Consider the following 9,403-nt stretch of genomic DNA (forward strand, 5'->3'; position numbering starts at 1 on the left):
TGTCAGTATTTTCTTGAGAATTTTTGTGTTTGTGTTCATAAAAGGTATTGATCTGTACATTTTTCTTGCAATATATTCATCTGGTTGTGGTATCAGGGTAATGCTGACCTCATAAAATGAATTGAAAAGGGTTCTCTTTTCATATCAATATAATCTCTAAGAGATTATATTATTTCTTGCTTAAAAATCTGGTAGAATTCTCCAGTAAAAACATGTAAGTCTGGAGGTTTACTTTTGGAAGGTTTTTAACTAGGCATTCAATTTCTTTAACAGATAAAAAACTATTCTGATTATCTGTTGTTTTTGTTTTTTTTTTAAAGATTTTATTTATTTGTCAGAGAGAGCGAGCGAGAGCGAGCACAGGCAGACAGAGTGGAAGGCAGAGTCAGACGGAGAAGCAGGCTCCCTGCGGAGGAAGGAGCCCGATATGGGACTCGATCCCAGGACGCTGGGTTCACGACCTGAGCCGAAGGCAGCTGCTTAACCAACTGAGCCACCCAGGCGTCCCTCTGTTGTATGATCTTAAACTGCTGGGAGAATACCATCGAGGTTATCTGTACAAGGTTGAGTGAATCAATCAAGTGTGAACACAGATCAGTGTTTTCTGACAGTCAGTAAATATGAAGAATGATCCAAGATGGGTTGGATTAGTGGACTTTTATGCCTCTAATTTGTGTCAGCCATTGTAAGACCCATGTAGGGTAGCCCTATTATTTGTCATTCAAGCTAGGACATGTTTGAGAATGGAAGGGGGTTGCCATTATTATTCATTATAGTGGAAAAACAAGTATAGGGTGGGGCTGCTCTGGCCATGCTAGGGGCAGGACAAATGGCCATCCTAGGCCTATGGGACATGAAAACAGTCTGCTTTCATTCCATTAACCAGGGCAAGTGAAGTAAAGGTTCATAAGAGGGGCTCACATGGAGGCTACAGTGGTATAGAGACCGTTCTGGGGAAATTGGGCAAGGCTTTGTGGAAGGAGGCTTTTAGGTGGGTCCTTGAGTATGAGAATGACTTTGATAGGTAAAGAAGGCTCCAGGAGAGCAATTAAGGTAAAAGGCATAACCTAAAGAAAGTTATTTGTGTGTCTTAATTGTTCAGAGGTGGGCAGCTCTGTGGCTGCAGCAGACAGTGTTTGGAGGCCAACAGTGGGAGAGGGGTAGGCCAGGTAGACCTCGTCCAAATGATGTTGAGTCTCAGACATCAACTATAAGGAGCTGGGACTTGACTCGGAAAAGGGCAAGAAGATAACTCTTGGCATAATGTATGAGATGGACTGGAGAAAAGAGTGGAGATAAGGAGGCGAAAGGAGAGAGCCTGCTTGAGAGTGATCCACTGGGGACGGATGTGGAACTGAGCAACCTGGGTGCGGAGAGAGGAGGAGGGGCTGGGCTGCCACCAAGACCACGCCATTAATCCGAGGCAAGAGGTGTGGGTTTGAGAGAAACTTGGTGACTGGTTTTGGCTGTGCTGAGTTGGAGCCCTGGAATTCAAGAAAAGGGTCAGGACTGGAGGTGAAGTTTGGGAAGCCATTAAGTGGGAGTGTCAGTTCAAACCAAGAGTCTGAATGGGCTTGTTAGGAAGAGAAAAGGGACCAGCACATGACTTCAAGGAAAACTTGGAACAAGGGATGAGGAGAGGGGGAAGTCCGTAAAAGAGAGTGAGGAGGAATTGAGGAGAGAGGTGTCTACATAAACAGGATATTAGCGTCTGGAAATTTCCAGAGGCAAGCGGAGACCTTGTAAGAGTCACCAAAGGAAACCTGAATTTAGAGAAGAGAAGCAGGCTCATGAGCAGGGTCGTGGAACAGCGCAGAGGACATCCCAGGTGAGGGGCGTCACCTCGTGCTGTTTTCATTTAGCACAGGTGTATTGTTTGGGTTTTGCCACCTAACAAACTGCCCTGAAACTTAGTTCTTAAATCGTTGTCATTTGTTCTTGATTCTGTGGGTCAGCTGAGCAGTTCTGGGCAGAGCAGCATGGTTGGTCTCTGGTCTGATGGTGGTTCCTTGGGGCCTCAGTTGGAACAGCTGTGCCCTCTTGACATGTAGTCTCTCTGCACCCAGGAGGCTAGCCCGGGCTTCTTCACATGGTAGTCTCAGAGTTTCCAGCAGCAAAAGAGGGCCAGCCCCGTGCAAAGCACTTACCAAGCCTCTGCGTGGAGTGTTTGCTAATGAACCCATGGCAAGAGCAGATCACATCACCAAACCCTGATTCAAGGGCCATTGAAATAAGCTCTCGAATAGGAAAAGTATTGTGGCCATTTTTTTTTTCAGTCTACCAGGACAGGGGTGAGTTTCTTGTAATGCTTGGTGGGAGGAGCTCTTTGATACTTGGGGTCAATGGTATAACTCTCCATCGAGCCCAGAAGGATTGAAGATCACAGTGGAGCACTTTAAGTTCTGATGACCTATCTGATTGTAGAGAAGGTTGTTTCAGTTCTGCCCCAAATGAGAGCCCAAGTACAGGGGATGACAATGACACTCATATTCATGACAATTCATATTCATTCAAGCTAAAGCATTTACTAAAGACATCGATATGCCCAGTTCAAAACTCAGATGTGAGTTCCCAATCTCAGAGCAGCTTTGTCTGACTTGGAACAGTCAACACCTCTTGGTGCCATCATTCATCTAGGTCTGGATCAATGAATAGTAATCACAGCTGCCATTAATTGGTGCCTGCCTTGTGCCCAAACTATGCCAAGCAGCAACCTAACAAAGCCCTGTCACTGTCTCAGTTCTACAGATGAGGAGATGGAGGACCAGAAATGAAGAGGTTTGCCTAAGGGCCTCAATTTAGTAAGGGAACCAGGAATTAAAACAAAACAAAACAAAACCCCCCCAAAAAACAAAAAACCATCAGGCCACTGACTCTCCTGACTGCAGTAGTAGTAGCAAGTGCAGAGACAGCCACATGCACGTGCATATGCATACACACACAGACACATACACACCGGCCCCTCCATAGTCCCCATCATTTTTGTGTTGAGGACATAATCTTTCATGCCTACCGACCTGGGATCTGCCTGCTTCCCAGAGTCCACACGGGCACTGTGCTACTGGCCTCCGTTCGCCATTCACCCAGATTCACTGAGAGTGCATTTGTTTTAGGATATCAAAGACCGTTTTAGAGCATCAGAAGGAGATATTATCTGGCTCAATCTGGATAACTTTTTAAGATTTTATTTGAGAGAGCACACAAGCAAGGAAAGGGGTGGAGAGAGAAGGAGAAGTAGACACCCTGCTGAGCAGGGAGCCAGACACAGGGCTCAAAACCAGGACCCTGACATCATGACCTGAGCCAAAGACAGATGCTTAACTGACTGAGCCACCCAAGCATCCCCTGGATAATTTTTTTATACTGGCTTTAGAATTTACCTGTCTTAACTAAAAGTACCAGCATAACATGATAAAGCGTTCTTTGTGTCAAAATTTCCTTTTAAGAAATTAGAGAAATAACAGGAAAAGAATATTTGTGGATTCTTCACCCCACCCACCCCCATTTAAGTTCTATCTTGAGTATAGTAGACACAGAATAAGCAGGACATATTTGAAGTGTACAGTGTGGTAAGACTTCACACACACCCACACCCCTCATGAAACCATGACCATAATCCGTGAACCTCATATCATTCCAGAAAGCTCCTTCATGGCCCTTCAAGGCCCCTTCCATCCCTCCCCTCTCTTCCTTACCAATGCCCAGATGACCGTTATTTGCTTTCGCCTACTATAGATTAGTTTGAATTTTATAGTTTTATATGAATGAAATTACACAGACATGTACTCTTTAACCTCACTTCTTTCACTCAGCATAATCGCCTTGAGATTTATCTGTGTTGGTTGGGTATGTGGTTTATTCCTTTGTATCATTTTTAAAATTTTAAATAAGAAAAGGGAATGCTGCTTTTTTCTTTTTTCTTTTTTAACTCTGAACTTGGGCCAGGACTATTGAAGTTACCTACCAAATTGTACATTAACCATCCAATGCTAGTGATGAGTTAATCTGTAACTTCATCTGTTAGCTGTTACTGTGACACCGCCACCCCCACCCTAATGTCCTCTTGACTGTCAGGCCCTGATCCTGGCTACACTTTCTCTCCAAGCCGGAACCCCAAGTGGGGTTGGGGGCTCAGGAAGCCCGATATTTCTGTCTTACTTGGGCCCTGCCTATCATCAGACCATAAGGTAGCCTGTCTCCATGCCATCAGGAGAATGGGGGGCTGTGGATGTGATGGCTGGGTCCCACCTGATAGTGGGGGGTTGGGCTCTTTGTGCAACTCTGTGGTTCAGAAGTTTGAGTTATGCAAATGTCCTAATCCCGGCATATGCAGTAATGCTGGGGGCCTTCTGTTATTAGGCAAAAGACTCACTTTATTTATTATTTTTTAAGATTTTATTTATTTATTTGACACAGAGAGAGCACAAGATGGGGAGTAGCAGGCAGAAGGAGAGGGAGAAGCAGGCTCCCCACAGAGCAGGGGGAGCCTGATGTGGAACTGGATCCCCGGACCCCAGAATCATGACCTGAGCCTAAGGCTGTTGCTTAACCTACTGAGCCACCCAGGTGGCCAAAAGACTCACTTTAATAGTGAACTCAGTACATGTGCAAGTATCTCAATTTACACTTCAAGACTCCACCTCCTTTCTGAACTAACGTACACCTGTCTGCTAGCAAGTCCATTACGGTCCGCCTCCTTCCTTTCACGGGTCAGTTGTTCAACAATTCTCTCCTTAAGCGCCAGGCGTCAGATCTCCTAGTCCAGGAATGTTCTAGTAACAACTGCTTAAAATAATATGCAAAATATTTATGTTCTTAGTAATGGGTGCTAGTTAATAGATCTTTCCGTTATTTTTGGAAAACTAACATTGGATTCCCCTCAGTTTTGATTTTTGCCCCCAAAGAAAAACTTGGACATGACAAAACCTAAAGGACTCAAAAAGTACGGGCCAGGGTTGCCAGGATGCAGGTTGCAGGATGCAGAACTGAACGCCCTCGCTGCCAGCATGCTCTGACCTCGGGAAGTCACTGTATCCTTTGCAAGTCTAGGATGTGGGACTAGGTGCTCTTTAATCCCATTCCAGGACTGAGAGGCACTTAATCGATTCAGCTGGACCGTAGTCAAGGTCACTGTTGCCTAATAGGCCCCCTCTGTCCCTCTACAGGAGGACCGCAGGCACTCTTTGGGTGGGCCTCATCGGCCTCTGGGGCCAAGAAACAGGCTCCGTCTGTCTCTGGATTTGGTTCGCTGGCCCTTTCAGATGTCCCAGGCACCTGGAGGGTACGCACTTGGACTTGGTAAGCCTCAGAACGGTGCCAGCCAGTCCCCCCCGTGCCTGCCATAGCTGGGTGCCTGTCAAGCCAACACTGGCATATTCTGCAACTCTCTGCTTGTTTGGGGGCGTGGTGGGGGGGGGCGGTTTACCCAGCACTTGCTGTTCCAGCAATCTCCACTTACCCACAAACCAGACTGCCAGACTCCTGGATCATAAAACAAAGCCTAAGCACCTGGATCGTGACCCAGCTCTTTTCCTGTTCTTCTTTTGAGACTTCCCCAACAGGAAAGGCTCTGGGTAATTGATAGAGATTATCCCTGATTCCCTTAATGTAACCTTTTTACTCTTTCCTTTTCCTGGGATTAAGCTGTTCCTTTGCAAGAAGTCCTTTTCTTAATGACACAGTCACAGACCTGTTACTGACCAAAGGAAGTGATCCAGCCCAGCCCCACCTTCTGTGACTCCTGATCCCTTCCGTCTCTTTCATCCTAAGGACTTTTAAAGTCATTAACTGGGTTTTCCAATTTTCTGCCCTGTTAAAGGTTATCAGACTTATACTTTAAAATTAATCTACCTTCTTGAAACAATAATCGCCCATACATTTGTAGTTGGATGTGAGTGTCCATATGGAGTAAATGTGCTGGGATGTGCTGACCGAGCTCGGAGGCAGCGCGCCCGCAGGGCGTGATGAGTGCGGTCTGACATAAAGGGGAGACCCGAGGATTCTGTCAGCAGGCACCTTTTTCCCTCCTCCTCCCTCTGTTTTCCTTTATTCAAGGAGTATTTCTTGCCGTGCGTGCAGGTCCCCCGCTCCTTGAGAGGACTAGATCTTTTAGGATCGGTCTTTCAGCCCACGATTGTACCGTCGTGGTAGGTGTGCAGCAAATACATGTTACGTTCATAAACCCTAGGAAAGACACTCACCTGAGGTGTTTTTTCTGGAAGTATGTAGCCACCCGAATGAACCTTATTTGCAAGTGTCAGAGAAGATGAAATTTTTGGTCGGTGATCCAAAAATATCAGTAAACCATAGGGGCTGTGTGTGGATGCTGTGTTGTGTCCCAGAAACTAACCTGTGGCCTTGCTGACTGCCACTGAGAGAAAGACTAGTTAATGAATGTAGTCAGTGTTTGTATAGTGTTTATACAATGGCCTTTGTAATGCATGGTCTCCCTGGAATCAGGCATGGCCTTTTGTGAACCTCTTCCCTTCCTGGTGCTCAGTGTGTCTGCTGGCTCAGCCAGCCCCTCCTGTGCCCAGCTCCCAGCTGGCCTTGCCTTCTCCCTCCTTTGGGCAGCTCAGTCTCCATGAAGCCCTTCCTGGCGGCAGCAATCCGCAACATACACACCCCCACCCAAGCTCGTCTATCCCAGACTTGATTCGAGCACCCTTCAAGGCAGCCCCACACAGCTGAGCTCCTGATTCATTTGTTTCCCTCGCTAGAAATGGTCTAGCTCCGTTTCTCTAAGTCAATTGAGTGCCAATCTGCGCGGCAAGGATGCATCCCCCAACACACGCGCACTCGCACACGTGCGCGCGCACACACACACACACACACACACACACACACAGAGGGACGGATAGGACTGCAAACCACGAACAGGAGGGGCTTAGCTGCAGCCCCTGGTGGGGATGCCTGCATCTTTTCCCTTCACCTCTTGTCCTTTCTTGGCCTGGCGCTTAGTCACCCTTCCTCCTTCCCCTTCCATCGTCACCACCATCGTGATGACTGCTGAGCGCCAGGACTAGAAAACATTTGGGAGAAATGAGAGTTTTAATGTGGCTTTCAGCTTGTTGGCCTATAGAAATGGGATTATAGGACTTGTTCTTTTATTTAGACGTTAAAACAAGGCCTTTCTGGGTTTAACTTGTGTTTTACAGCCTAACCCATGACCTCAGCTGCTACATCTGGTGTCCCTTCACCACTACACCCGCAGGCCCCATCACTAGAATTGTTCCTGATGGCAGAAGCTGTCAGGACTCCTTGGCAGAGAAGGGGACATTACTTGGCACTTGGCATCGAAGTTCTGTGACTCGGTTAACTCTGTTCAGAGTGTGTTTCCGGGCTTACTTCAAGAAAGCGTGTGTTCTGTCAAGAAAAATGGGACTTTAAGTTGAAAATGGCATCCTTGGGAATCACGTCTTTCAGAACTTCTATCATCCTATTATCGCAGAAGACATTTCTGGAACTTGTGTTTTGTTGCCTTGTCCTGCCGGTGGGTAGAGGCCCCTGTCTGAGGCCCCGGGACCCATGTAGAGTAGTCCCCAAAGCCCTGGACCCAGGGAGCTAGGAGGATGACCTCTATGGTGAACCCCAAAAGCTTGCCCCCCACAGCCCCCTCCCCAACATCTGTGTCCCACAGCATTTGCTGCCTCTGGGTTCCAGGTGCCAGTGTAGGGGCCAGCGATCAAGGATGCTTGCCATAGTCACAGCCCCTGAGACCTTTGACTGTGAAGGACCCAGGCTTCTGCTCTGAGGGAGAGCAGTGTCATTCTCATAGCCAGAAATCACAGGAAGCTCAACTGCGTGTTGCCTTTAAGTGCATTCTTCTTAGTGAGGACTTTGCTTAAATCTGAGTTAAAATAGCCAAAGTGGGTTTCTAGAAACCAAATAGTATAACCGAGAAAAGGAATCTGGCAGTTCTGGGAGGGGAGGAACAGGAAATCATGAGTTGGAGTTAAGAAGCCCACTCCCTCTCCCTGCTCCCCTCTCTCCTCTGACCTCTAGGGTCTGGGTCTCTGTGATCAACGCAGAGAGCTTTCAAACCTCTAGTGGCCAGGTCCACCTCCAGCCCAGTGCCCCTCCCTCTCTAGGCAGGGGTCTGCCCCTGTAATTTTTAAAAGCTCCCCAGGACGTTCCAGGCCAGGCTGACAGCTGCTGACTGCCGTCTGCTGTTTTGTGCCGTGGCATCATTTCTGGCCCTGAACTCTGATGTCCGTGTGTGTGTGATATGTAGCAGAGTCACATCAGCTTCCAGAACCCTTCAGAAGGCAGGGTCACCATGACTCTTGCGTGCCTGCTGCTCTGTGTGGGAACTGGGCCTGCGGGAAGCTCGGGCAGGGCACCCAGGAAACAGAAGAATCCTGTTTGTAAGCAGTCAAGGGAAGGGCCAGGTGCCCAAAGGAGACACACACACAGCAGATGTGTCCTGTCCAAGGAGGGAGATGGGGCCTGAGCACGTGCCAGGCATGTTCTCATCTAGACTCTCAACATCTTGCAACAACTGTAAGAATATGTCCTACTAGGGGTGCCTGGGTGGCTCAGTGGGTTAAAGCCTCTGCCTTTGGCTCTGGTCATGATCCCAGGGTCCTGGGATCGAGCCCTGAATCGGGCTCTCTGCTCAGCGGGGAATCTGCCTCTCTGCCTGCTTGTGATCTCTGTCTGTCAAATAAATAAATAAAATCTTAAAAAAAGAAAAAAGATTACCATGTTAAAAAGAAAGAAGAAGAAGAATATGTCCTACTAGTATTGTCCCCATTGAACAGATGGAAGCATGGAAAGGCTGTTAAGTCTGCTCACAGTCACAGAGCTGGTAAGGTGAGCCAGGATTTCAGCCCAGGTTGCATGAAGTGACAGTGCCTCCCCTGCCCCCGAGCAGTGCTAAAAATAACTGGTTGGCAGGTCCCCTTCAGGCTGTGTTCTTCCTCAAGGCCCCCTTGGCTGGGGGTGTCATCAGACTGCACCCAGATAAGAATAGTGTGTGGGGGGGACGCCTGGGTGGCTCAGTTGGTTAAGCAGCTGCCTTCGGCTCAGGTCATGATCCCAGCGTCCTGGGATCGAGTCCCACGTCGGGCTCCTTGCTCCTCTGACTCTGCCTTCCACGCTGTCTGCCTATGCTCGCTCTCGCTCGCTCACTCTCTGACAAATAAATAAATAAAATCTTTAAAAAAAAAAAAAAAGAATAGTGTGTGGGGAGCACCTGGGTGGCTCAGTGGGTTAAAGCCTCTGCTTTCGGCTCAGGTCATGATCCCAGGGTCCTGGGATCAAGCCCCGCATGGGGCTCTCTGCTGGGCAGGGAGCCTGCTTCCTCCTCTCTCTCTGCCTGCCTCTCTGCATACTTGTGATCTCTGTCTGTCAAATGAATAAATAAAATCTTTAAAAAAAAGAAGAAGAATAGTGGGGGGGG

The 9,403-nt window shown here is 48.0% G+C and overlaps 1 long non-coding RNA gene across 1 annotated transcript; it reads left to right on the forward strand.

The window, feature by feature from the left end:
- The first annotated feature begins 4,100 nt into the window (after positions 1–4,100).
- On the forward strand, positions 4,101–9,395 carry LOC132008654 (uncharacterized). Its single transcript, XR_009401687.1, has 3 exons — positions 4,101–4,187; positions 5,166–5,298; positions 7,158–9,395. It is a non-coding gene; the product is annotated as an uncharacterized LOC132008654 (long non-coding RNA).
- The last annotated feature ends 8 nt before the right edge of the window (positions 9,396–9,403 follow it).

This window comes from Mustela nigripes, unplaced genomic scaffold (assembly GCF_022355385.1).
Source record: "Mustela nigripes isolate SB6536 unplaced genomic scaffold, MUSNIG.SB6536 HiC_scaffold_603, whole genome shotgun sequence".
Classification (NCBI taxonomy): Eukaryota; Metazoa; Chordata; class Mammalia; order Carnivora; family Mustelidae; genus Mustela; species Mustela nigripes.